Consider the following 26,534-nt stretch of genomic DNA (forward strand, 5'->3'; position numbering starts at 1 on the left):
TATTCAGTGTTTCAAGTTTGACCACCACATGTAAGACATGGGCCATGCTTGAAAGTGAGAGAACAGAATGTCAAGCCAATTATTTTGTACCACTTATCTGGTTGCTGAAGGACCCTGCTTTGTGCCGCCAGACTTCAGTCTCTTGCTTTTGCCCTACCAGATCTCTGTCTCTGGATTTGCTCTGGGTTCCATGCCTGCCTCAAACTGGATTTTAATGTTTGTTATGGGAGGACACTGGTAACTTTCCTATAACACTCAACAACACAACCCCTGCCCTCAGACCCCAGGTTTAGTGTGGCTATCTTGAAAATGAGCCAGCATATGGTATTTTACTGTACAGCAAAGAACAACAACTAAAAAAGTGTGTAGGGCTGCCCTGGGAAATGTTACCCTTTTCATTAGGGAGTGCCCAAGAGTCGACCCCACCCACTAGCTCTGACTACTTATGAGAAGACTATAAGGCGGTTGGATCCCTTCCCCTTGAAATCTAAGTGAAGGTGCTCCAAGGATCATTGGACTGATCCACTGAGTGCTTTAGGGGTATATATAAAAGCAAAGAGTGAATCAAGGTGAGAAATACCACTCAGCCATACCTGACCTCGACTTGGCTCTCTGTTTCAAAACTTTTAGTTCTAGAGCTAAAAGGGGACCAACTGCGAAAAAGTGTCCAACCATCAGTTCCACAGCATCGGATTGAATTTCAGGTTTGTCCCAAATGGAGAAGAGTTTTGCCTCCTAAAAACAGCAAATGCACTTTTCAGATTGGGACTTGGAAACGTTTTCTAGCCACGCTTTATTGCTGTTGCAGTGTTTTCGTGCCTAGGTCTTGGTCTACCGCAACCAATAAGCACAGTTGATCATTTTGTGCTTATTGGCGCTGTTTCCTCTTAAATCTTTAAAACAGTCATATTTTTGGTTCCTATTATTAGATCAATGTCATTTTGATGCAAATTTGCTTATTATATATTTACATATTTTTATAAATTGGAGTTTGATTTTTATTGTTTTGTTTTTGACTTTTTAACTGTTTTTGGATTGCTAAATGCCTTGCACATTTTTGTTAAGCTACACATATATGCTCAGTGCCAAGCTATTACGGGTTGAGCTCAGGTTTAAATTACATAAACCTTGGTCTGGGCCTAACAAGATATTGACTTTAATACTTGTGTTGAACACCAATTTGCCCCAACTAATAAACCACTCTGTCACTGTTACCAAATAACAACCCTGTGTTTTTCTAGAGTAGTGCTGTGTCATGTATGCAAGTTTGGACATTCAGATGTTTATGGGACTTTGATGGTAGGCGGAGCAAGGACGGAGTTGTGTCTTGGGCTGTACAGGCCAGTAAGTCCGGTTTCAATACTTAAGTACGTTCTTTCAATGGTTACCCCATTTGGGTTGTCAATAACAAGTGGACGAGCTGGGAAATTTCATTCAAAGATATCTGTAGTAGGAGGTCCTCCTATGGGTGTATATATCTTAAATGCTTTGAGGCTAGCCCCCAAATGCATCAAGCATACATTTTGCGATTCCTTATTTGCGAAAAATAAGGAATCGCAAATAAGGAATCGCAAAATGCAATGCATCAAGAAATTGCCCAAAAAATTGTGATTTCTTAAAATTCCTTAATTGCGACCGGTAAGATACATGGCCCATGTTCCTCCCAGTAGAAGGTTTACCTTCTGAATAAGAAAAGTTTATTTAGAAAAAAGGGGTCATTATCTAGTCTTTAGCAGATTTGGAGAGGGGTTTGACAACTATGGGTTGCAGAAGTGTGGAGTCTAGGTGTGTTGATTTATGAAGGTGTGAAAGCTCCCAGCAGGCAAAGTCCAAAGCACCTTCCAAGAAAGGCCTCAACTCAATTGGATGTAGCTCAGCGTCAGTCTCTGGGTTTGGACCTAAAAACTATTTGGAAAGTCAGGTCTCCTTCAGCACCGAGACCGCCCTCATCGCAGCCACGGATGACATCCGAGCCCTGCTGGACAATGGGGAAACAGCGGCCCTCATCCTCCTGGACCTCTCCGCGGCGTTCGACACTGTCTGCCACCGCACCCTAGCGCAGCGCCTCAGCAACGTCGGAATCCAGGAGAAGGCACTAGAATGGATCATCTCCTTCCTCGCCGGAAGGACACAGAGAGTCCGCCTACCCCCGTTCAGATCAGAAGCCACCGAAGTCATCTGCGGCGTTCCTCAAGGCTCCTCGCTCAGCCCCACCCTCTTCAATGTCTACATGAGCCCCCTTGCGGCCATCGCACGCCAACGCAACCTCAACATCATCTCCTACGCCGACGACACCCAGCTGATCCTCTCCCTCACCAACGGCCCCGCCACCGCCAGAACCAACCTACACGAAGGGATGAAAGACGTAGCCGAGTGGATGATGAACAGCCGCCTGAAACTGAACTCAGACAAGACGGAAGTTCTCATCCTGGGCTCCTCACCCTCCGCCTGGGATGACTCCTGGTGGCCCCCCGCCCTAGGCAGCGCACCCAAACCAACAGACCACGCACACAACCTGGGCTTCATCCTGGACTCCTCCCTCTCCATGACCAGACAAGTCAAAGCTGTCTCCTCGTCTTGCTTCAACATCCTACGCATGCTACGTAAGATCTTCCGGTGGATCCCCACCGAGACCAGGAAGACGGTCACCCAGGCCCTCGTCACCAGCCGACTGGACTACGGCAACGCCCTCTACGCCGGAACCACAGCCAAGCTCCAGAAGAGACTCCAGCGGATCCAGACGCCTCAGCAAGACTCATCCTCGACATCCCCCGACACAGCCACATCTCCAAACACCAGAGAGACCTGCACTGGCTCCAGGTCAACAAGAGAATCACCTTCCGTCTCCTCACCCACGCACACAAAGCCCTACACAACCAAGGCCCAAGATACCTCAACAGCCGCCTCAACTTCTACACTCCCACTCGCCAGCTTCGATCGACCAGCCACGCCCTCGCCGCCATCCCCCGCATCCAAAGAGCACCACAGGAGGAAGGTCCTTCTCTTACCTGGCTGCCAAGACCTGGAACACCCTCCCGACCCACCTCCGCCTGACCCAAGACCACCTTGCCTTCAGGAAGCAGCTCAAGACCTTGCTGTTTGAGCAGTAGCGGACCCCCCTCCCCCAAGCGCCTTGAGACCCTCCGGGTGAGTAGTGTGCTATATAAATGTTTTTGATTGATTGATTGATGCTGACAGTTGGGGCTTTGAAGGTGATCCAGGTTGCACTACATTCTCCAAGCAGCAAATTGGCAAAAAGTAACACTTTGTGCTGTTTGGAGTACACTCTGATATCAGTCAAAAGTCCAGGACCTGGGGGAAACCACCTAGGCGTTAGGACCTAACTGAGGTCCAGTTGGAACTGGTCAGCTGGGCAGTTACAGGAAAAGGGGCCTCTGAAAGCTAGTGTGTCCCTACCTCCAACAGGAGTTCACGCAACTGACCCTTGGAGCCACTTCTCAGATCCTGGGTTCAAGGCAAGCAGGTCCAGCTTTCATCAGGCTATTCAGACTGCAGGGCAGTCCTTACTATGATGAGTTTGAGGTCCAGAAGTGTTCTGAGGAGAAGTCTGTGGGGTTCACACTTATTTCCAGTGCCAGCCTGTCAATGGAGGGTAATCCATCGTCCACCCTCTAAACCAGCCAGTTTGTTCCCTCCCACTGGCTTTGCAGCCACTCTGACTAGAGTGTCAAAAGAGAGGCAGGCCTAGGTGTGACAAGATAGGCTTCCTTTGAAACTTAAGAAAGGGCAGGGCACAGCCCCAGGCCATCTCGTTTGCCTCCCTCCTTCCCACCCAGAGCCTTTTGTCCGTATTCTGGGACCAATACACATCTCACTGCAGGGGAGGACCATGGGTCAGGTAACAGCTGGGTACTGGCAAAAAAAGCCTTTTGGTTTTAGGCAGGAAAATAGCAATTTTATAAATGTGTCATTCCCAAAATAGTAATATGAAAGCTGGCTTTACCATTAAGTTGTATTTTAAATTGCTTTTAAAATGAGTCCTTGAAATATTTTTCTAGTTAAGCCCAAAATGTATTTAGAACGTATTTAGTACTATTTAGTGTAAACCAGGGTTTCCCTATGGTAGAGCCAACCTTGCAACAGCGAAAACGACTATGGAGGTTTTTCACTGTCAGGATATTAACATACAAACATACATCCTAAGGGATGCGATATTAGATTTAAACAGGATAAAGAAGGATTGGGCCATGCAAAAATCATGCCATGTCAAAATGTTTAAAACTATACACCCAGAATATTATGGCATGCTTGGAGACATGCTTCACAGGGCTACTGCAGTAGTTGGCAGAATGAGCACAGCATTTAATTTACCTGCCCTGTGTACAAATAGTACCGTAAACATATCAGTAAGAATTATGTGTATTCCAATTTTACTATGCTTACAAAGGAAAGCACAAACACATTACAACTGCTTAGCTGGGTAAAGGAACCAGACGTCGGCAGCTAACAATAGTAGAGTTCAGTAAAAAGGCAAATAAATCCTGGGTGACCCTGCAGGATGAGCAAAATAACAACACATGGCGTTTGGTATGGTTTGTGGTTAATGGCTACAGTTGATAGAACCAAAAAAATCATTAATTTTAATGAAGTAAAAAAAAACTAAGATATATTGCTTCTGCCGTGGCCAGGCATGGCACTTAGACTCCCATTAGAGGATGTTGCAGTTTGGGCAAAGCGGCTGGCACTGGGCACACATGGCTGACTGTGATGTAACAATATAAACGGTGTTATTTTTAAGTAAAACAGATCTACTGATGTTGTCAAAGGGTCAGAACACCAAAATATAAAAAGGGGCCTTTTGGCTTTCGGAAGAGGTCAGTATATCAAAAAATCACAAATTACTATAATCAAATGTATAATTTGTTATTTTGCACAATTCCATGTTTGATGTAAGTGATTGTCAGAAAGAGTATCATAAAGTTTTATTGAAGCAAAAAAAATCAACATGTCTTTGAGTCGTATGCCTTGCAGCCCCCCAAAATTAAAAAAGCTATGTGGTGCACTGATGCGGACAGGGAAACAGAACTACAGATTGCTCATGCCTGAAAGGAGCAGCATAAGTAGCTGCTACCTGTGGGTGGGAGCAATGATGGCTTCTGCTGCATGCGGGAAGCCATCTGGGGCAGTGGGCGCCCTTGGGCTCTCCCCACAGCCCCCAACCGTGTTTTTTGTGGGTATGCCAGAATGGCACCGGGGCACTCAATTATTCAAAATAAAGGTGCTAGTGGATGAAGTCCCAGAGGTCAAAATAGGCTAGGGGAGGAGTTGGCTGTGTGGCCATGTAAAATACATACCTTTTTAATGCTCGGGTAGGGGGGTCATGCTGTCCACCTCATTTTAATTAGTGAATCGGGTGCCAGTGAGATGGGGTCTTTGGACCCAGAAAACTGCTCTGGGAGGGAGGGCGTGCGTCCCCTTCCCTTATTAAATTGAGTGGACCCTGGAGTTTGGGTCCGTGAGGCCAGAAATTGGCTTGGGGAGGGGGGCCACGTTAGATACGGCTATGGGGAATGGTGGCCCTAGGGCCTAATGAAGCTCGTTGAGGGGGGCAGCACGGCCCCCTCTTCGTAAAATATGTAGATACGGTCCTGGGGAATGGGTTTCAGGGGTCCTAATGAAGCTCAGGGAGGGAGCACATGACCCCCTCCTCTTTAAAAAAAATAGGACCCTAGGTAATGGAGTCCCCGGGGCCTAATAAGGCTCGGGAAGGAGGTGGGGCACACTGTTTCTCCACCCCTTCAAAAAAAAAATACACCTTGGGAAATGGGGTCTCTGATGCCTAAAGTGTCCAAAAAAACAGCCCTGGGGGATGGGGTACCTGGGCCTATGTGGGCTAGGGGAGGGAAGCACTTGGTACTTCTCCCCTTTTTATTGGTTTGGCCAGAGAGTATGGGCTCCCCAGGCCCTAATAAGGCTGCACACCCCTTACCCTTATATTTTTGCCCTGGTGGATGTGGTCCCCGGGGTCCAAGAAGGCTTGGGGATTTGGCTGCATTGCCTCCTTTCCATTTTCTATTGCATTAGGCCATGGAGGTGTGGTCCCCAGGGCTAAATAAGGGTCAACAAGAGGGTTTGACGCTCCTCTCCCCTTAATATATATGTCACACAAGACAAAAGCTGTTCGCAGTGTATGTTGGAAGCCCGCTGGGGGTTTGGCCACAGGGCTGGCAACAGGTCAAGCCCTCTAACCAACCCCCGCTGCACACATCCAAAGTGGTTGGCGTGTTGTTGGCTGTCTGCGGGGAGTTGGAAACAGGGTTGCAACACAGCGTCTTGAGACCCTCCCGGGTGAGTAGCGCGCTATATAAATGTCGTGATTGATTGATTGATTGATAGGACTGTATCTGGGCGCTGCTAGCCTCATTCTTTGAGTCATATTCAGGTGGAACAATACAGGTCGTCAGGTTGCCTGTCACCTAGTATGGAATTAATAGGAAGAGTTCCGTCCGTTGGGCATCTTTCATCTAGTATCTTGTAGTATCTTTTGAGGTAGTCAGGTTCCCTGTTGCCTCAATGAATAGCTTAATTTCCTTGTAAATATTATGAAATTCTGCTCTCTTTTTCTATTTTTATAGGGTGTTTACATTTTCAATAATATATGATGTATTAGGGTGTTTTAAGAAATGTGATTTTTATGTGATTTTAACAATGAATTTAGGCAAGGACCTACATTTTATATTGTTATCCATATTTTTACATAGTTTCTATATCTCAGCATCATACACGTGGCACTTTAATCAAATGCTTTTTTGCACCTTCATATTTGCACAGCCATTTTTGCACAATTGGTAAAGGAGTTACTTCAAATTTTATATATAGAAATTGATGTTTCTAATCTATTTATATATACACAAAAAATGTTTTATGCACTTTAAACTGTTTATAAATTCCCCTTGAAAAGTAATTTTTTGCCTTTTGAAGTAGTGAGGAATGTTGTGTATAATGTTCAACAACTATGGTGTGAGTAAGCAAGGATTCATCTTGACAGATACTTGTACAGCTAGTTTGCTTTGCCTACAGGGACAGCAATAGGCATTCATGCCGTAATCTGTAGCACCATTTAGTAGTTGGTTTTTCCACTCCTTCCTCTTCAGTAAAATTGCATTTATGCACTTTATTATTCAAAGAAAGTGCTTACTTGGCATCGTAGACATAACGGAGATTTTATCTACTATGTCTATGGTCATGTGATCTAGGAGGCCATTGCATTCAGGGGGCGGGTTTGAAATTCACAGCATATAAAACTTGTAAAAAATATAACGACCTTGCATGTGATCAAGGGCCCACGAGCCCGAAATGTGTCATTGTTGCTGTTGCTTACCTGCGCCATTAAAGACAACTGAGGCCAGATCCAGTGGTCCGTCTCCATTTTTGCATGAACTTTAGAGATTCTATTTGTACCAATGCTGCTATCCTAATACCCCGCTCCCCCATAATGAAAATGTTTACATATTTGACTCTTAACAAAATTGTACCAGCTGGTTCATTATTGAATGCACTTTTTCTGCACTTGCCCTTTGTTTTGTAAATTATGCACTTGAACATATTTGGCGTTTTATGTCTTAGAAAATCTTTTAGAAGATCACTAATGTACTTTACAGTTAGTAAAATTTTAAAAATGGTGGACCCGGAACACCACCATAATAAGTAGTGGGTCAGCAGTCCAGAATGAGCACAAGGGGAAAAATAAACATGGGACTGTAAGAAGCACCTGTCACTTTAAAATTGCGATCTAGACAGCTAGACTAGTCCAGTTGAAGGCATAGGGCCGAAATGCATAGACCCTCCATGTCTCTGCACTAATGGTGGTTTGACATAAATATTTTTAAAAAGTAGCAGTTGCCTGGATCTACTTTCTTCATGGTTGCATCCGTGACTCCATGAAATACCAGTGACCAAGGGCTAAGAAGCCCGAAACATGTTTGGTGTGATAATCGCTGTGGGAGCGCTGCTGTTCATCAATAAAGAAGGCTTCAAACACGCATATGTGTGGCTCCTCAACTTTGAACGCTTTGCAATTGGAAAATATATATATATATATATATATATATATATATATATATATATATATATATATATATATATATATATATATATATATACATACACACGCGCACACACACACACACACACACACACCTCCACTGAAATTTCATGGAGTATGCTAGAATGCCTGGGTATGGCAAAGCTTTCTATGCGTATTTCTGGAAAGCTTTGTGTATGTGACTTTTGCCTCCATTGTTACTAGAGGTATCACATGCGAAAATCAGGCATCGATCTGTCTTCTGTTTTATTTGCGTTCAACACTATTGTGATAAATCATAGTTCTCTCCATGGCTAAAAGTCCAGTATGCTAGAAATGCACTTTCTCTACCTTTCTTTTTCTTGAAATGCCTTGTTTATAAACAAGACCTCAGTGTGGTTGGGTGATTAGGGTGCCCCACAGAAAGTTTCAGATCTAGGTCCAATAAAGTTTCCACAGGCAAGCATTGGGACAGAAACATACATTTATACTATTTCTGGATTCCACCCTTTTCATTTTAATTTGCAAAAAAGGCCTCTCGACGTTCCAGTTCGATTTCTGAGATGTATTGAGATATATTTTCCATCTCTTTCTTTCCTTTATTTTGGTCTAAAAAATGAGGTTATATCTCAGAGCAGGCTGTTTTATTTGTCAAATCTGAGCCAGCGTCTTTAGAATGTGGTTCACTTTGCTTTTGACAACTGCTCCCAAGAGATTTTTGAACATTGAAAGCCTTTTACAATGGGGTTCATGTTTTCTGCATGGAGCTGGTCCTGGTAGATATATTGCTGTGGCATAAAAAGCTGAAATTGCATTTCTTCACAATTGCACTCAGTGAGGCAATTTCTTCATTGAGGTCAGAGAGTAGGCTAGGGAGAAGATTAATCTTCCCATTGTTCTCACTCTCATCTATTGGTACATTTCATTCTTTTCTTTAATTTATTCTTTCAGTGTTGTAGTGTATTAATCCTTTGACACCACAAGAGCTGTCTGAAAAGAACAATCTGAGTTCTAGAATTTTTTTAAATGACGCAAAATGTTCCTTTGACAAGTTAGAAATATTTATATTTCTTCATACTACAAATCACTACATTTCAAGAAGAAAATGGGCTCACAACGAAGACAATATACCGTGTTCCTAAGTAAATGGCCTTCTGTCTTGGAACGGGATACATTTAAATTACGCAGGCATAATTTACATAATATGGGGAATTTTACATTATGCTTGTTATGCAAAATTCTACCATTACTCCACTTTGCATAATTATGCACCATTTGCTGAAAACATTTACTGCTGTTCATGGTTCTTTTGAATAAATGGGTCCTTGTGCCAAAAAGTGACACGAAGAAAGCATTTTGCGCTAAATTATACCACAAGATGATGCTTTTGCATTCTGAGTTAAATGCGCAGAACTTCACGTAATTTTGCTTTCATTTTGTGCAATTGTGTGAAAGAAAATTCCATGTATTTCACAACCTCCACCCCCTACTTCTATCCTGCTAGGATGGAGAAATCAAACCATTTATAGTCAAGTGGAACAAATCACAAGCAGTAATGTTAAACAATGAATTGTTTATTTCTATATATTGTGTGCACGCAGGCTGGTGCCAGCCACATGCAAATTGACCTTGCACACAAAAAAGTGGCGATTTGATGGCTCAACTTCATCTCAGCCATTGGTAATTACCATGGGCCGAGTTCCAGTGCACGTTTTTTGCTCCCTGTGCCACTACAGACACAGACCAAACAATTTACAAGCCCCAGCGCCACTTTTACGTCACTTTTAACATGGGAAAAGTGATGCAAAGGTGGCGCAAGGGGTTTGTAAATCTGCCTCTTAGACTTTGTTCTGTATGCTTATTCCTATTTCTTGGCTCCTGAAGTTGTGCTTTAGTTCACTGATTTCCGGGTAAGCCTTTGTTGATGCATCTGGGAATAATCATACAAAGGAGGGAGCAGAGAAAAGGGTTGTACTATTGTCGCTTAGATAAATCACACACTTACTAGTACAAGCATTATGTGGGGGTGCCCTCGTTTGAAGTGTCATTCATATACATTGCAAAGCTCACACATGTACCAGCATACAGGGAGTGGTTTATTCCTCTTTATCAAAACTTTAATTCCTAAGGACTGCTTGAATTGAAGTGACAGAGAGTGCTCTATTTTGGCTTTCAGTAATCAAAAAGCTCTGCCACCTAGTGTGCTCCTTCTAAACTTTAGGGGTTTGAGCCAGTTGTTGAGATGCTGACATCAGTAAATGACTCAGCTGCTGTCCATCGTTCCACCTCACAAGTGTCAAGGACACTTCTGCACTTATATTTAGTACAACCCTATATTCAGCATGCTATGTTATGTCGATTTGTATAGTGCACTAATCACCCAAGAAGGTATCCAGGTGTTTGGGCTGATGTGTAGGTGTATGGTCCCCACAGTGCTTATACGAAGAGCCAGGTCTTCAACTTCTTATGGAACTCAAGAAGTTAGAAGGCTCTCATATGTTGTGGGAGTTTGTTCCATGTCTTGGGTGCGATGTAGGAGAATTAGTGTTCTTCAGTTTTGTTTCTGCGGACAAAGGGAATATGCCAGTGAGGCAGATTGAAGGTGTTTGGTAGGTTGGGTTGGGTTGGGTTTGCAGCTGTTTAGGTAGTCAGATCCTGTGTAGTGTAGGGCTTTGTGTGTGTGCCTGAGAACTTTGAATTGGCTTCACTTGTGAATGGAGAGCCAGGGAAGCTTCCTAAGGTGCGGTGTATGTGTGTGTATGGGTGTGGTGTGGAAGATTGAGTATATGTCTTACAGCAGTGTTCTGAATGGTCTAGAGTCTGTGTAGAAGTTGTTTGGAGATTCCGGCATAGACAGTGTTGCCATAGACCAGCCTTCTGGTGATGGGTGCTCGTGTGACGATCTTTCTGGTCTTCTGCGTCAACAATTTGAAGATCGTTTGCAGCATGCTCAGGATTTAGAAGCAAGAGGTGCGCACTAAATTTACTTGAGCTGTTCTATTAAGCTTGTCATATAGGACTATCCATAGATTTCTTGTGTGGTCGGGGGTGTTGATCCTAGCTCCGACGACCACCAGGTTGAGCCCCATGGGGAGATCTTGTTACCAAGGACCACTACTTTAGTCTTATCAGAGTTGAGCTTTAGGAAGTTGGGTTGCATCCAAACTGCTACCATGCCTATGCAGTTTGTAGAGTTGGTTCTGGAGGTGGTTGTCTTGCCACAATCTACATCAATTTACACCAGAGGACCTCTCTGATCAATCAAACACAGCATTGCATCAAAATTACCTGCAAGGTTTGTGAAGTTCAGTGGAGCAATGGAACCAACCTCCTAATTCAGAAGAAACATTTAAAAAGTCTTTTGCAAGCCCACCCACACACATAAGACACTATTCTACTAAGATCTTCCAATATCTAATGAAATATATTTTCACACATCTATGCAAACTGCTTCTCGCTTCTAAACTAAACATGGTAATAGCTTTTGTAATCTCTAGTACCAAATACGACAGACAAAATTGATGAATCTCTTTCCCAAGTCTGAATCAAATGGTGTACAGCTTGATAATGCAGTGCGTTGGCATATTAATGGTTATAATGGTATGTAGATGTGAATAGCATAGAATTCATTTCTTTTAAGGTTTTTAGATGAATTCAAGTTGTGATTGAAAACTAATAAAGGCGTTTCAGGTTGGCTGGTGCATGGTTAAATATTAATGCACTTCCCGCATCTATGCAGTATGATTTTGTAAGTTTTGACAAACAATTGTATTTTGTGGGGTAGTAGCCAATATTCCAATAGATGCACCTAAACAAAATTCCACAATATACGCTGCAGTAATTTTCGATCATTCCCTAACCCATACAGCCATTCTGATAATATCGTCATGTGGAAGCTATATATTGTTCCCTTTGCCTTACACAGTGAGATAGTTATATAGGCTCTGAGTGTCTTAACTTTCTCAGTCAAAGGATTACATCTTCTCCAGTTTTCCTCTGCACCTAAGAGTTTCTCAGAGTTAATAAATGTTGAAAAAGAGACTTTTATACAATATTTATAATATGCCTGTAGGAAAACTCAAATACCAGGTATTTGAAAGTTGTTGGATGAACATTTATTTCATACTGTAATTGTCGCAACACTTTTTTTCTGATCATATGCTCACACAAATTGCACTATTACAGCCAGTATGACACTTCTGTTAGTGAGGTATCCAGTGTATAAACACTTTTCTAAAGTAATTATCCTAATATTCTTTTAAGTTGTGCCTAGACAGCGCATGCGCTTTTTCTGCCAGTCATGTTCTTTAGACACAGTGGCTATACAGCCCGTCCATTGCTTGTCATTTGTTACCTTCAACATTTCTCATTTCTTTTGTCCTCGTTTGTCACAGCATGCAAGTGTCATGTCTTCTACATGTGCTTGGTCCTTCCCTAAAGCATGGAACCACTTTTTTCTTCATGTTCAAGCATTCCATAGTGGGTCCATCTGGTTTTATTCCCTCTTTCATATCCCCATCCATGTAGCTTCTATTCCCTCCCACCCATCCCTTCCATTTTGCTTCTTTTCCCTCCACCCCCTGCCCTGTACTCTGCACCACTGCTCTTTAGTTTGCACCACTATACTCTATGCCACTGCATTCTGCTTGGTACCACTTTTGTCTACACTATGGCACTGCACTCTGTCACTCTGCTCTTCTCTGCACTAATCTTCTTTATGTCATTGCCCTCTACTCCACTGCACTCAACACCACTGCACTTTACCCTTCACCAATGTACTCTACACCACTGTATTCTGCTCTGAACCGCTGTATATTACGTCACTGCACTGTACGCCACTGCACTCTGCCACTCTGCTCTTCTCTGCATCACTCTACTTTATGCTACTGCACTCTACACTGCACTCTATCCTAAGCCCCTCTATTCAATGCCAACACACTTTACTCACTGCACTCTATGCTAATGCACTATACTCTTTACCACTCTATCCTATTGCACTTTACTCTATATCATTCTAGGCCACTGCCCTCCACACCACTCTACTATTCTCAGCACCACGTTACTATGTGCAACTGCACTCTAGGGCACTCATATGCACTGCTCTACTCTACACCACTGCATTTTTTAATACAACAAAGTTTGGACAGTGGACCACTCTATTCTCAAGCACTAATCCAAGTGTCACCAAAAAATATTTGATTTTTAATAAACTAGCGTGCAATATTCACATGCTCACTGCCCAAAGAGCATATCCAAAAACTTGGAAGAAAGTCTATATTTTTGTTGTAGATGAAAAAGCACCGCTGCGAAAGTGAGTCTCCACAGTTCATAGGAGATTAGTAAATCGTTGAACAATTCTCATTATGCAAAACGCTGAATTGTGATAATTGAAATTCAATCTGCTTTTAATAATCCATTTTTAAACACCAGCCAACGCGTTTCGTTCTGTCACCAGAACTTCTTCAGGGCGCAATCGATATCAAGGCGTAGAGTGTTTCCAGTCCAAATTTCTCACCAGAGGTATATATTTTTTCTCTATGTTGGGTTGTCTGACTGCGATGAACCCATATCTTTAAAGTTTTTTTCAACAGTTTTCGAGTTTGGAGAGAACGTATTAGTTCAATAAAGACCAAGGTATTAACCTTCTTATGTATGAAAAGAAATTTTCTTTCACCGCAAGTTGGATCGGACTTACGCATTTGGATTTTGAGACGCTGCAAGGGGGATTACGAACTAACCCAACAGGCAACTGCCTTAAGGTGATACTTTCCCAGGATTCGAAACGAGAAACCGAATGCGGTGAAAGAAAATTTCTTTTCATACATAAAAAGGTTAATACCTTGGTCTTTATTGAACTAATACGTTCTCTCCAAACTCGAAAACTGTTGAAAAAAACTTTAAAGATATGGGTTCATCGCAGTCAGACAACCCAACATAGAGAAAAAATATATACCTCTGGTGAGAAATTTGGACTGGAAAGACTCTACGCCTTGATATCGATTGCGCCCTGAAGAAGTTCTGGTGACAGAACGAACCGCGTTGGCTGGTGTTTAAAAATGGATTATTAAAAGCAGATTGAATTTCAATTATCACGATTCAGCGTTTTGCATAATGAGAATTGTTCAACGATTTACTAATCTCCTATGAACTGTGGAGACTCACTTTCGCAGCGGTGCTTTTTCATCTACAACAAAAATCTACACCACTGCACTCTACACCACAGCATTCTACCTTGTACCGCTGCACTATATGACACTCTACTCTAATACCACTGCACTTTACGCCATTCTGTTTTACTCTGCACCACTATACTCTATGCTGCTGCACTGTAAGCCACTCTACTCTGTGCCAGTCTATTATACACAGCACTTAACACCATGGCTCTCTTTGCTCCAGCACTCTATGCCACTGCACTCTATGCCATTCTACACTGCACCACTGCACTGTACTCTTAACCACTCTACTCTAGGCCATTTCACTCTGCACTACTCTACTGTGTGCCACTGCACTCTATGTTGTACCACTCTGTGCCACTGCACTCTACTCTTCACCATTCTACTCTGTGAAATTGCACTCTTTGCCATTTCACTCTACGCCACTGCACTTTACGTTATACCACTTAATGCTACTCTACTCTGCACCACTTGATGCCACTGCACTCTGCATCATTCTTCTCTACGTAACTGCACTATTTACCACTGCACTTTATGTCACTGCACTCTACACCACTCTAATCTATTCTGCACCACTCTACACCACTGTACTCAGCACCACTTTACTCTGTGCCACTGCACTCTACCCCACTGCACTATACTCCAAGGTACTATATGCTACTGCCCTTTGTGCCACTGCACTATATGCTACTATATGATACTGCAGCCTATGTCACTCTACTCTACACCATTTCACTCTACTCAGCATCACTGCACTCTATGCCACTCCACACCACTGCACTCCATGCCACTCCACTTTACACCACTCTACTCTACCCCATGCCACAACCATGCCACTCTACACCACTTCACACAACCTCTCTCTATAAGCTGTGCTACACCACTCTCTCTACATCATGCTACTCTAGCCACTCCAAGCCAATTTATGACAATCCCCACCACTCTACGCCATGCCACTCCACTCTACTGAACGCTGTGCCAATCTACTCTCCACCATTGCACTCTATGCCACCATACTCTATGCCACTGTACAGCACTCTGCTCTGTCCAGTCCACTCTACTCCAGCCGACTCCCCCCTATTCTTGATGCCAATCTACTCTATGCCACTTTACTCTACACCACTCCACTCTACGCCACTCCTAGCAAATCTGAGCCACTCTTTGCCACTCCACTCTACGTCTCCCACTCTACTCCTCTTCTCTATTCCATGCAACTGTACAACATGGCAAAAATACAATGACAAAGCCAATAGCTCTCGTGCAGGGGAAACCTATCGGCATTGCCAATGCTTGTTCTGATTACCCACTAACACTGGCCATTGCTGGCAAGTGTTTTTTAATATGAATTGTCTGCACAGTTTTCTTCTAGTTGTAAAATCACAAGGATGTGAGATGGTGTACACCCCTGTGAAACTTCATGTTCTTCTTTTATGAGTGTATGTCAGAATACCTTTAGTAAAAAATTGTCTAAAATATATTGTTTTATAAATAATATTTACAAAAATATTTTCCCTTTGGGTGTAAAATTTCTATTATTAATCATCATCATCATCATAAAATCTTTACTTCGGTAAAAATACCATAAAAGCACAGGTTAAAAACATTGACAAATGTATGATTATTACAATTTATACATGGTCATTTTTTAGAAATCACATCCATATTAAAGCAATAAATACAGTAATATTAAAAACAAATCAGAATTGTTAAGTTCTTAAAAATACTGGGGACGTGGTGGAATTGATCATTTGACCCACATACCATATTTAACCCTGGACTGCTACGACTCTACGAATACACCACATAGCTGCCAAAAATTGCGACACAGCAAAAACAATTGGTCCTGCAGTGTCATTTTTCAGTACTCTAAGAGCATGCTCACATTGCCGGAAACCAAGGCTCTTGCACAGTGGAATAAGCCAATGCGTCCTCGGTTTGTAGTAAGCAGGACAGAAGAAGAAGACATGTGGCTCCGATTCACTTTCATATTCGCACAGAGTGCAGTTTTTCGGAGCGGCCTTAGCCCATTTACCTGTGAAGATTCGTAAGGGTAATACTCCATATCTCCATTGAACATACAATTTTCTGGCTATCACAGGGTAAATTATATCTAGAAAACGTTCAAAGCAATACGAATCTTTCATCATTATGAATCAGTAATATCAAGTCCATAAAGTTTATCAGGATGGGATTACCTGTAGGGCTAGGTGGAGCATTGAGAAGACAGTTGGGATGTGGATCCCAGTTGTCACAGGCTCAGTGCCTCTTGACTCATGATTAGCAAGGCACACAGAATTTCCAGGACTAAAAAGTCCTCGGCATTAGGACTGTGGACTGTGGCACCTAGGATGCTTTTAGAGTGCAAGCACAACTGGCCATTGTGAGGTTTATCTTGCTTAGTGGCAATCCATACACCTGAGCTCATATAGGAAAATATATATTGTACCCCTAATCATCTGCCCAATATATGTCCTTGGTCTTCTAAGGGTCAGTTTCAACAAAGGTATAAGATTGCCATGGACGTATTGTGGGGAAAGCGAAGGATATGATCAGGTACCACAACACAAATTCCAGTGTGTTCCCGTGTCAACTAATATTAGGTAGTGTGGTAAATCAATTAATGCATTGTGATAACAAATTTAAGACAATGACCATGTACAAGACACTGTATATATAGCTTGTACTAGCAGCTATTTATAAATTGCTTGTAGTGTTTAAAGTTAAACATTTGGTCTAACTATGACTTTTCTAAATTTCTAGTCAGTCATTATTTCTCATCTGCAATTCGAACCAAAACATGTCCCAAAGATTAAGTAATTGTAATTAGCATATAAATGAAATACTTCGATTGGCTGAGTGAACACAGACAAAATAGGAAACGTATTTTTTTCTGAAATCAAGGTGACAGAATTCAATGAAAGAATATAATATGTCACATGTTTCGCTGAACTACATTTTTTTTAAATGATATATGCTCTCAGAAAAGTGGCATACAAAATGTACACACCTATTGCATAGGGAACATCTGAGGAGAAATGTGCTTCCACATCCATAACTGCAGTTTACATAAAGGGCTGCTATGATACGTAGCACATACAGCTGCTCATCTACAGAGAAGAATCACACATTAGATCATTGCATTGAGACTGTGTGGACGTCTCAACCGTGGTGGCGAGATCTCTACACACGTAAATATACATTTCAGTACTGAATGACGGTGGGGAAGGGGAGGTGGCAGGAAAATGAGTAATACTTCTAAATGTGAGGTAGCCTTAAAGATGTTTAGAGAGGGTCATGAAAATACGAACACACACTCACAAAAGGGTAAGACCACTGCCATGCACAAACTACATATACAAGGTTACTACACGTGTAAATGTGTCAAAATATGCTTGAATCTATTCCAGCACAGCCTTGGAGTGAGTCAAGTACCTCTCGTTCACTGGTACTGCTTTACCTCCCTCCCCATAGAAAACCATAAAGATAGCCAAATAAAATAATACAAGGAACTGATGTTGTAAAGATTACGTAATGCCCACATTTAAGGTCCTCTATTCCTCCCTCTTGCTACATCTGATGATGGACAACGACGTGTTGAACTGCAGCTGTGCTCATGCCTGCCCAGGCTTGCTTATGATCGCACTTTGCTACAGCAAATAGTTTACAGCCATAGCTGTCAAGGATCAGCTCACAGCCTAAGTGTCCATGTTCTAAAGAGACACATGGTAACATGGGTATGCACATGCTGACTATGGCCTTGTGGCCAGGGCCCATCCAGAAAATTGCTGCACTTGGCATAGTACACAGAATACAGCTCTAATGTGCGGCCCACAGTTGGTCTTTACACTGGTTGTAACCTGGAGAATTGTCACGTGGGAAACCTGCATGTTACGGTGAAGATTTTAGTTCTTTGGTACCCTCGCCTGTCCACTACTCTTTTCCCTGCCTGTCCACCGCTCCTGGGAGCTGGAAAAAGCGGGTGGGAGGCAGGGTTTTTTGGAGGAGACATAGAGTGGTGAAAACAGATAAGGCTGTGACTGCTCCAGGGCTTCTCCAGAAACTGAGGTTGACACATGCACTATTGATTAGAAGAATCTCAGCACTTTGAATACTTAGGGTAGTGGTAAAGGCTGAAGTAAATCCAAGGATGGAATTTGCCAAAGGCAATTGATTTAATTTGTTAATAAGCAAATTGCAATGCAAGCATATTGAAAATTGAATGAAGAAATAAATAATCCAATACAAGTAATCTGCAAGCAATGAACCATAAATAGCCTAATAAGCCTGGAATCAATCTCACTCGAAATTGGAATTAGGCAACCCAAGCAAGGAAAGTTTGAAGAATTGATCAGCATATATTAACAACATCATATAAGCATTAGATCGAAAAGAGGTGGGTTGCAACACATTCAAAGTACTCTAAATAAACATTATTTTACAAACTTAAAACTTTAGCAGACCCAAATGATATAATGAAAAGCCATTGTGAAGCTACAACCAACACGCAAAGTAAAATATTGAAAGTCATGAAAATAAAGCCTATATAAAACACTTAAAAAAATGCATCAATGCTCTCAAAAAGATCTGAGGATGAGAGGCTTAATTTACATCCCGTAAACGCTTTTAGAAAAGTACAGTAACACAGCAAATAACATCATAGAACCCATTATTGGTCTGTAACGCTGAATAATCCTCAAACCTCGTAATCCATGATTCAACTGCCCATCATAGAGACTGCAGCCCAAGTTCATCGGAAAGCCAAAAATATTGCTATCAGGTTTTGAGGTATCAGCACAGCCTCATCTTTCATATGGCAACATGAGTTATTGAAACAGAGTAACTTTAACGACTCTGACAATTTAATATTGAATAATTCTGATGTGGAACACTTAGATGACTGAACAACTCATTGAGAAATAAATCCACATTAAGCCCAGATAATCGCGATGCTTCAACTAACACTCCTGTTTACATACATGGTTACATTGACTCTTCATTAGCTACAGCCATAAAGGTACTGGATTGGCAATCTCCTAAACTAGAATTACAAGAGGATCTTTTGCAATCACTTGCCGACTATATGTATCTAACACAGACAGCAACTTAGAAATCTGATATCAAGTCTGGGCTCAATTGAAATCACAAATTGTTAGGTAACACCTGTGATTGCACTCTCCTATAGTAGATATATTTTGTACTTTGCCAAATATGCTAAAATGACTAATCAGTACTATTTAGCCATTAATTACCCTACAAATTAGAACCTTAGTAGGCTCTATTTGGAACATAGCAAAAGGGTTTGAAGACGTTGGGTCAAATTTGAAAATCTTTGCATTACTCCAACCAGTGACACAATACAAGCTCTCAGCCTAAAATGCTCCAGGTATCACAAATGGGGATTCAACTGTTGAGAAACATGAAATTACTAACACAACAACATCATCAAATAAACCTTTAAGTAGGAAGTAGCTGAATCTATTAAAAAAGCAAACAAAGTCTAACATGATCTATAAAATTGTAGTAACTTCGGGGATTTCCGTAAAAAGTGAAATTAGGGCCTTTGCAATGTTTGCAAATGCTACGGATGGGTCTCAAAGTCCTTCACGTGACACAAATCATACTTCTTTCTTACATTAGATTACGGCAAGCAAAGTTAACCACCTGGCTTCCCCAGTTCAATAGTTGACGTAACACACACTCCAATGCTCTGACCAATTCAAAAGAACTTGGGAGAAGACAGAAAACAATATTAAAATGGGATTTTATGTAACAGGCAACGAGCTAGGCCAGATATGTAAGTTCAGTTGGTTACAGGCATACTTTATCAGCCACATCTACTAACATAGGCGTCTACTTTGACCATCATTAACTGGTGTGTTCAATAGCGAACCCCAGGCAAAGAAATTCAGAAAGTTAATCAAAGATCAATAGACAGTTTGTCACTTTTACAGAATATCTAAAACAAACACCTACAGATATTAAACACTAGACCTGCACAGAATTCAACTTTCATGAGACATTAAGTTGGCTTATAAATAGAGATTTTATTATAAAGAAAGGTAATGTGCGATCATCACGAGTTTTAAACACAGGCAACATTTTTGATAACATTAATAATTCCAGTTCTGAACCGGATGCAACACTAATGTTTACACCACAGTGGTTGCTAGAGGATAAAAGGACATCTCATAGTCAATGTTATGGCACACACCAGACGTATCTGCGTTAAAATCACAAGATATGCTTAGTATACATTTTTTACCATCATGCTCTGTAAGGACAGAGGCAACTCAGGTTGTACATCAGTATTAATAGCGGACTTGGTGTACAGTTTCAAAGGCATTTTATCCAACTGGGGAATCAGGGTGACTAAAAAGGAGCCAGAAAAGTACCTCGAAACGCTGGTGCCTTCATGGCGGAAGGATCTCACAGATAGAGAGCACCAATCTCCCTTAAAAGGGACAAGAGGAGCAACTTCCTCTTGTCACACCTCTAGAGACACAATCTAAATCACGGTAAGATTTTGTCATATCTTACACCCACAGTAGTGCTTGAAAGCAAGGCAGATTGGAGTTGGCTTTCATCAATTCTGGGGGCAGTGTGGACAGCACCCATAACAACATTTTGCAATTCAAAAATAAAAGTCCTTCTTGGCCGAACAATTGTCTACCTATTCTATCTTGGAATGCAGCAGAGTATTACAAAAATAGGAGTCAGCTAAATTACTTCATAGCACATCATTGCTTCGAAAAGACTAAACCTAAATTATTTTCAAGATGGCCACATTTTAGCAACATCGCGTAGTAACGTTCGCAGGCCATCAGAAGGCCTAATAATGTATATCTCTACAGCAAAAAAGTTGACATACTCGGGGTACCCTAAGTGCATGGTTATGCCCGGACATGTGTCCTATGCTCACTGTGTCACTGGAACCGAGGTCTATTTATTTAAACTGGTGTGGATCCTTTTTGTGTGGTGTTTTCGCTGTCTTACTGTTTGTAGTGTTGCACAAATACTTCACACATTGCCTCTAAGTTAAGCCTGAGTGCTCTGTTCTAATCTCCAAGGGGCTGAGCACAGGTTAATTTGGGGTTTGCTTTTGCCTTACCCTGATTCAAATTGTGGTAGCTGCTCGACCAGGGTCACACCGCAGTCAACCAGTAATCCATTTTTTAACAGAATTGCATTGCAACATTTATATATACCTTACTACCCTTATATGGGATGCTGAAGTACTTGCCTACATGGTTAGCCAGCCACACTGTGTAGGGCGTGTGGTTCGAAGTGCATTGTCTTTGTTTTAATCGTCTGTGGGAAGTGTTTTCATGATGTGTGTGATGACCAACAGCTTTTAGCAGTGTCGTGGATGAAGAACAGTGCAGTTTATGATTCTTCAGTAAACTGGCAGCTTGGGCAGCTCTTCAGATCCCTTTGTGGAATTTCTTATGTTCATAGCCACTTAACTGAATATTGCATGGGTTGCCCATTCTGAGATATTTTGTTTAAAGTTTATGGTTCTGAGCAGGCATAAGTAGGAGGGAAAAATGGCTGGGGAATCTGCTGGGATGGACTTTGTTAATATCATCCCATATCTGATTGTCATTGTGAGATATCAAGAAGCGATCACAGTATGTAACATGTTGGGTTCTGCAGTGGTGGACTAAATTAAAATCCTCCATTTGCCAGCAGCATGTGGCATATCTCTTCTGTTAACCCACACCTGATCAGCTGGGTTGAGTGGTTTATTTGCTGTGGACTGGTATAGTACTGGGTGTCTTACATGGCCCTTAGCAGTTATGTCATAGGTGTGCGACTGTCAAGCAGTAAAAGAGAATGTTTGTACAGCTTGCATGAACTACAATCATCTGCCAACAGCAGAGTATTATGGTATTGTGCTGTAATACTATTGCATCATTTACATTGCATTAGCCACCTCGACGAGGTGTTGAAGCACTTTACACTGGGCTCTGTACTGTTGTGAAATCCAGGGTTAGTTTTTAAAAAAATGTATTGCTGGTTATTGGGATTACTCTCGTGCAAGGAAAACATGCTATGAATTCACTACAGTTTCAATGTGCTGGATTAAATTAACAGGAGTCAGGTGAGTTCATGAATTAGTTGGGGACATTAACAGATAACCTACAGGAGAATAGGTATTGTTAGGCTACAGAGGTAGGACTTACAAAAAAAGAGGTTGTGACCTTGGAAATAAAGTGTGGGCAATTTGCAGTTCTACAATAATATGGATTAAGACAAAAATGCAAGTCACAGTGGGCCCCATTTTGATGTCGGTCTGTAAGCCTCTGACTGCTTGTCGGAGGCTTACCGACCAACATCGTAGGTTAACAGTCTCACCGCCAAATTATAGTGTCAGCAGTTGGCGTGTAAGTGCAGTAAATAAGACCTTTTGTGATACCCTCACTAATATCTTTCAAAGTAAAGTCTCTGAGGTCTTCAATTCCTTCACATTAAATCACAAGGAAGAGCCTAGGCCTCTAATGAACATCTCCCCTACAATTCTGGATAGGTTATTTTCCCTTAAAAGAGAACAGGTACTGAAACTTATAATGCCATGCAAATCTGGGTCCCCACTAGACTCTTGCCCCCACCTTGCTTCCTGGGTTTTTAAAGAACAACTCACAAAAATCCTGAATAAAGTGATCAGTATATATCCTCTAAGAATGAAGGCGACATCCATCCTGTCCCTACTGAAAAAAAGCAATCTTGACCCCCAGTAACCGAGTAGTCACTTCCCATCTCCAGACTTCCTTTCCCGGCCAAACTACTTGAAAAAGCACTAAATAACGAACTGACGGCTTGCATTGACAGTAACAATTTGCTGGACCCCTCCCAATACAGTTTTCGAAAGGCTAACAGCTAAGAAACAGCCTTGCTTACTTACTCAGATGGATCATGGATAATGATGGTCAAGCCGTCTTGATCTCACTCAATCTCTTGGCGGCCTTTGGCATGGTCAACCACACCATTTTGATCAACCATCTAATGGAGTTTGGAATAGGAGGCATAGCTCTGACTATACTTAAATACTTTCTAACTGACAGCAATTGAAACGCTGGGCAATTGCCCAACGTAAACTTGGTCACATTTACGTCAAAAAAATTCAGCTTGCCCTGTGGGGTACCGCAGGGCTCTTCATTAAGACCCACTCTCTTCAAGCTGTATGTCACCCCTTGGTCAAACTGATAAAGTCCCTAGATTTTTCAGTAGTGTCCTACGCCGATGACACCCAATTTGTGGTATCAATCGCCAAAGAGCAGGAAGAAGTGGGTCATAGTTTCAGCTCCTGCTTGGTCCACATAGATCATTGGATGATAACAAATTGCCTAAAATTGAACGCTGGTAAAACAGAGGTCCTACTATTTGGAAACAATAGATCCCTTTGGTCACCAATTTGGTGGCCTCAGAATATGGGGCCCTTACCCATGCCAGTCCAGAAAGGAAGGACAATGGGAGTTATCATTGATGACAAACTCCACTTTGTAAAAGTAAAAGCACTCTTTTCTTCTGTTTTTTATATACTTAAACTAATAAAGAAGGTCTGTCCATACATCCCGAATGAACTTCAAAAAACAGTTGTCACTTCCCTGATTCTAGCCAAGTTGGACTATGGAAATGCTCTCTTTGACATCCTGAAAAAGTTGTTACAAAAATTTCAAACACTGCAAAATGCGGCAGCTTAACTTCTTTCAGAAATTCCCAAACATAAGTCAGTGGCTCAAACACTGATCAATCCTTATTGGCTACCCATAGCAAAATGTCTAGAGTTTAAGACCATATGCATAACCTTCAAAGCACTGCATACCTCAGGACCAAGCTACTTTCGCACAAAAATTGCTTGGTATTCCCTAGGCAGAAAGCTCAGATCCTCAGTTGCAATGCTGTAATCTCTCCCAAGAACAAAGCACACAACCTGCGGCGGCACAAGCTTTCTACTAAGAGCAGCTACAGTGTGGAACGGCCTACCGTTGGCTATAATGAAATGCTCTGACTTCCTGACCGTTGGGAAGTTAATAAAAAAACCAGACCGTTCACACACTAGTAATCAGTAGCAACCAATCGTCCCTCAGCACCGCACAAAATACAGTAACGCCAATATAAAACCAAAAATCAAATCACATTTCACAGCTCACATGGACCAACCACCACAGCATCCACTTCACCATCTCAGGACCTACCAACACTGGCACATTCCCTTTCAAGCTCCATATGCAGCAACTGGAAAGAAATATCAGAAGACCAGTGGAACAGTGCTCTCAACTCTCCCCTCCCAGGCACAATATCTCACCCAGAACAGGCTGCAAAGAGCTTCTCCTAGTGAATCACTGAATGCACTGACACAATCGGCCCGGAAAGCCAGACAATTCTAAAGGACCTGCCAGAAGAGCTAGCTGGTTCACCACAGAGCTGAAATCCACCAAACACAACTGCCCGCACTGAAACAGGAGACAATACCACCTTCAAGACAGCACTCAAACAGTAGCACCACTTCCTAAAGAAACTAAGAAGAACGCCCCAGCAGATCGCATAGATTTGGCAGCAAGGAGCTCTTCACGAAGGATTTCTGCAACTCCACAGAAGCCGGGAACCACATCTCCCCCTCCAAAGAACTGTGTGACACCCTGGCAGTCTTCTTCCACAACAAGATCTAGGTCATCCACAAAAACTTCAAACACCAACCCACCTCCACCAACAGCATCAGCCTGCCCGCCACAAACAAAAACCCTGAACACCTACTCATCCATTGAGGTCCTCTCACAACTCAAGCCACAATCTTCATCATGACCTCTTGGCACCTGGGAGCACCCATGGACCCCTGTCCCCACCACGCCTTCAACCTTGGGAGCAAGGCAATTGACATCAAGCTCAAGAATGAACACCTCCAACACCTTGGCCTCCTTCTTTGAGGACTGGAAATACGCTGAAGTGAGGGCCCTCCTGAAGAAACCATGCACTGACCCAGCAGAACCAAAGAACTGCTGGCCCAACTCCCTGCGCCCCTTTACAGTGAATGTTCTCAAGAAGGCAATCAACCAGCAACTCACCGAACACCTGGAACACACCAACCTCCTGGACCCCTCCCAATCAAGATTCTGAGCCAACCACAGCACCGTCACAGCCCTGATCACAGCCACAGAGACCTATCAGCCGTCTTTGAAACCGTCTCCTATCACATCTTGATCAGCAGACTCCACCACATTGGAATCCAGGGAGACACCCTCAAATAGATCACCTTATACCTCACTGGAAGAACACAGAGAATCAGTGTCCCCCCCATTCACCTCAGAACCAAAGAAGTTCATCTGCAGCATTCTGCAAGAATCGTCCCTTAACCCTACCCTATTCAACACGCGTATGACCCCCTGGCCAACACCATCAAACCTCACTGACTCAACATCATCTCCTACGCTGAAGACACCCAGCTCATCCTCTCACTGTCAGAAGTCGCCTCCACCACCTGAGTCAACGTCCACAGATGTATGATGAGCATCACCCTCTGGATGAAGGACAACTGTCTCAAGCACAACACAGACATGACTGAAGTCCTCATTTTTAGGAACAACACCTCTCCTTCGAACAACGCACTGTGGCCTGCTGAACATGGCCTATCCTGCCCCAACAGATCACATTGCAACCTCGGCATCATCTTGTAGGACAAGCTATCCTTGAAGAAACCGGTAAACACAGTTTTTCCATTTGCTTCCACACCCTACACATGCTCCTCCAATATCTTCAGCTGGCTTCCAGTAACACCAGAAGGATCATCATGCAGGCCCTCATCACCAGCAGGTTGGACTACAGGAACACACTCTACATAGGAATCACTGCATGTCTCCTGAAGAGAGCACAGACAATACAAAACTAACCCCAGGCAGAGACCTCTGCTCTGCCCGCAGAGTGTGCAGAGATTTGCCTTTTCCGCGTTCCTTCGCGAACGTGGAGATGGCAAATCTCTGCACAGCACACTTCACAGCAGAGTGAGTTGGCCAGCCCCCGCCTGCACCCCCATTATAACAAGTAAATAAAAATTGATAAAAAATACATTTAAAACCACTTACCTGTACTGCAGCGTCCCCAGGCTGCCCTCCTCCTCTTCTTCGCTGTCTCGCTAATCCTTGTGAAAACTGTGCATGCACGTGTGCACAGTACTGGTGGTGGTATTGGTGGTGATATTGGTGGTGGTATTGGTGGTGGTTGTATTGGTGGTGGTATTGATGGTAGAGATATTGGTGGTGGTGGTACTGGTGGTGGCAGTGTGTTGGTGGTGGTGGTATTTGTGGCGGTGGTGTTCTTGGTGG

At 42.6% G+C, this 26,534-nt stretch overlaps 1 protein-coding gene across 1 annotated transcript in view; it reads left to right on the top strand.

The window, feature by feature from the left end:
- Nucleotides 1-26,534, top strand: part of TMEM117 (transmembrane protein 117) — a 2,083,068-nt gene that overhangs the window by 1,820,395 nt on the left and 236,139 nt on the right. The window lies entirely within an intron of this gene.

This window comes from Lissotriton vulgaris, chromosome 1_1 (genome assembly GCF_964263255.1).
Source record: "Lissotriton vulgaris chromosome 1_1, aLisVul1.2, whole genome shotgun sequence".
NCBI classification, from domain to species: domain Eukaryota; kingdom Metazoa; phylum Chordata; class Amphibia; order Caudata; family Salamandridae; genus Lissotriton; species Lissotriton vulgaris.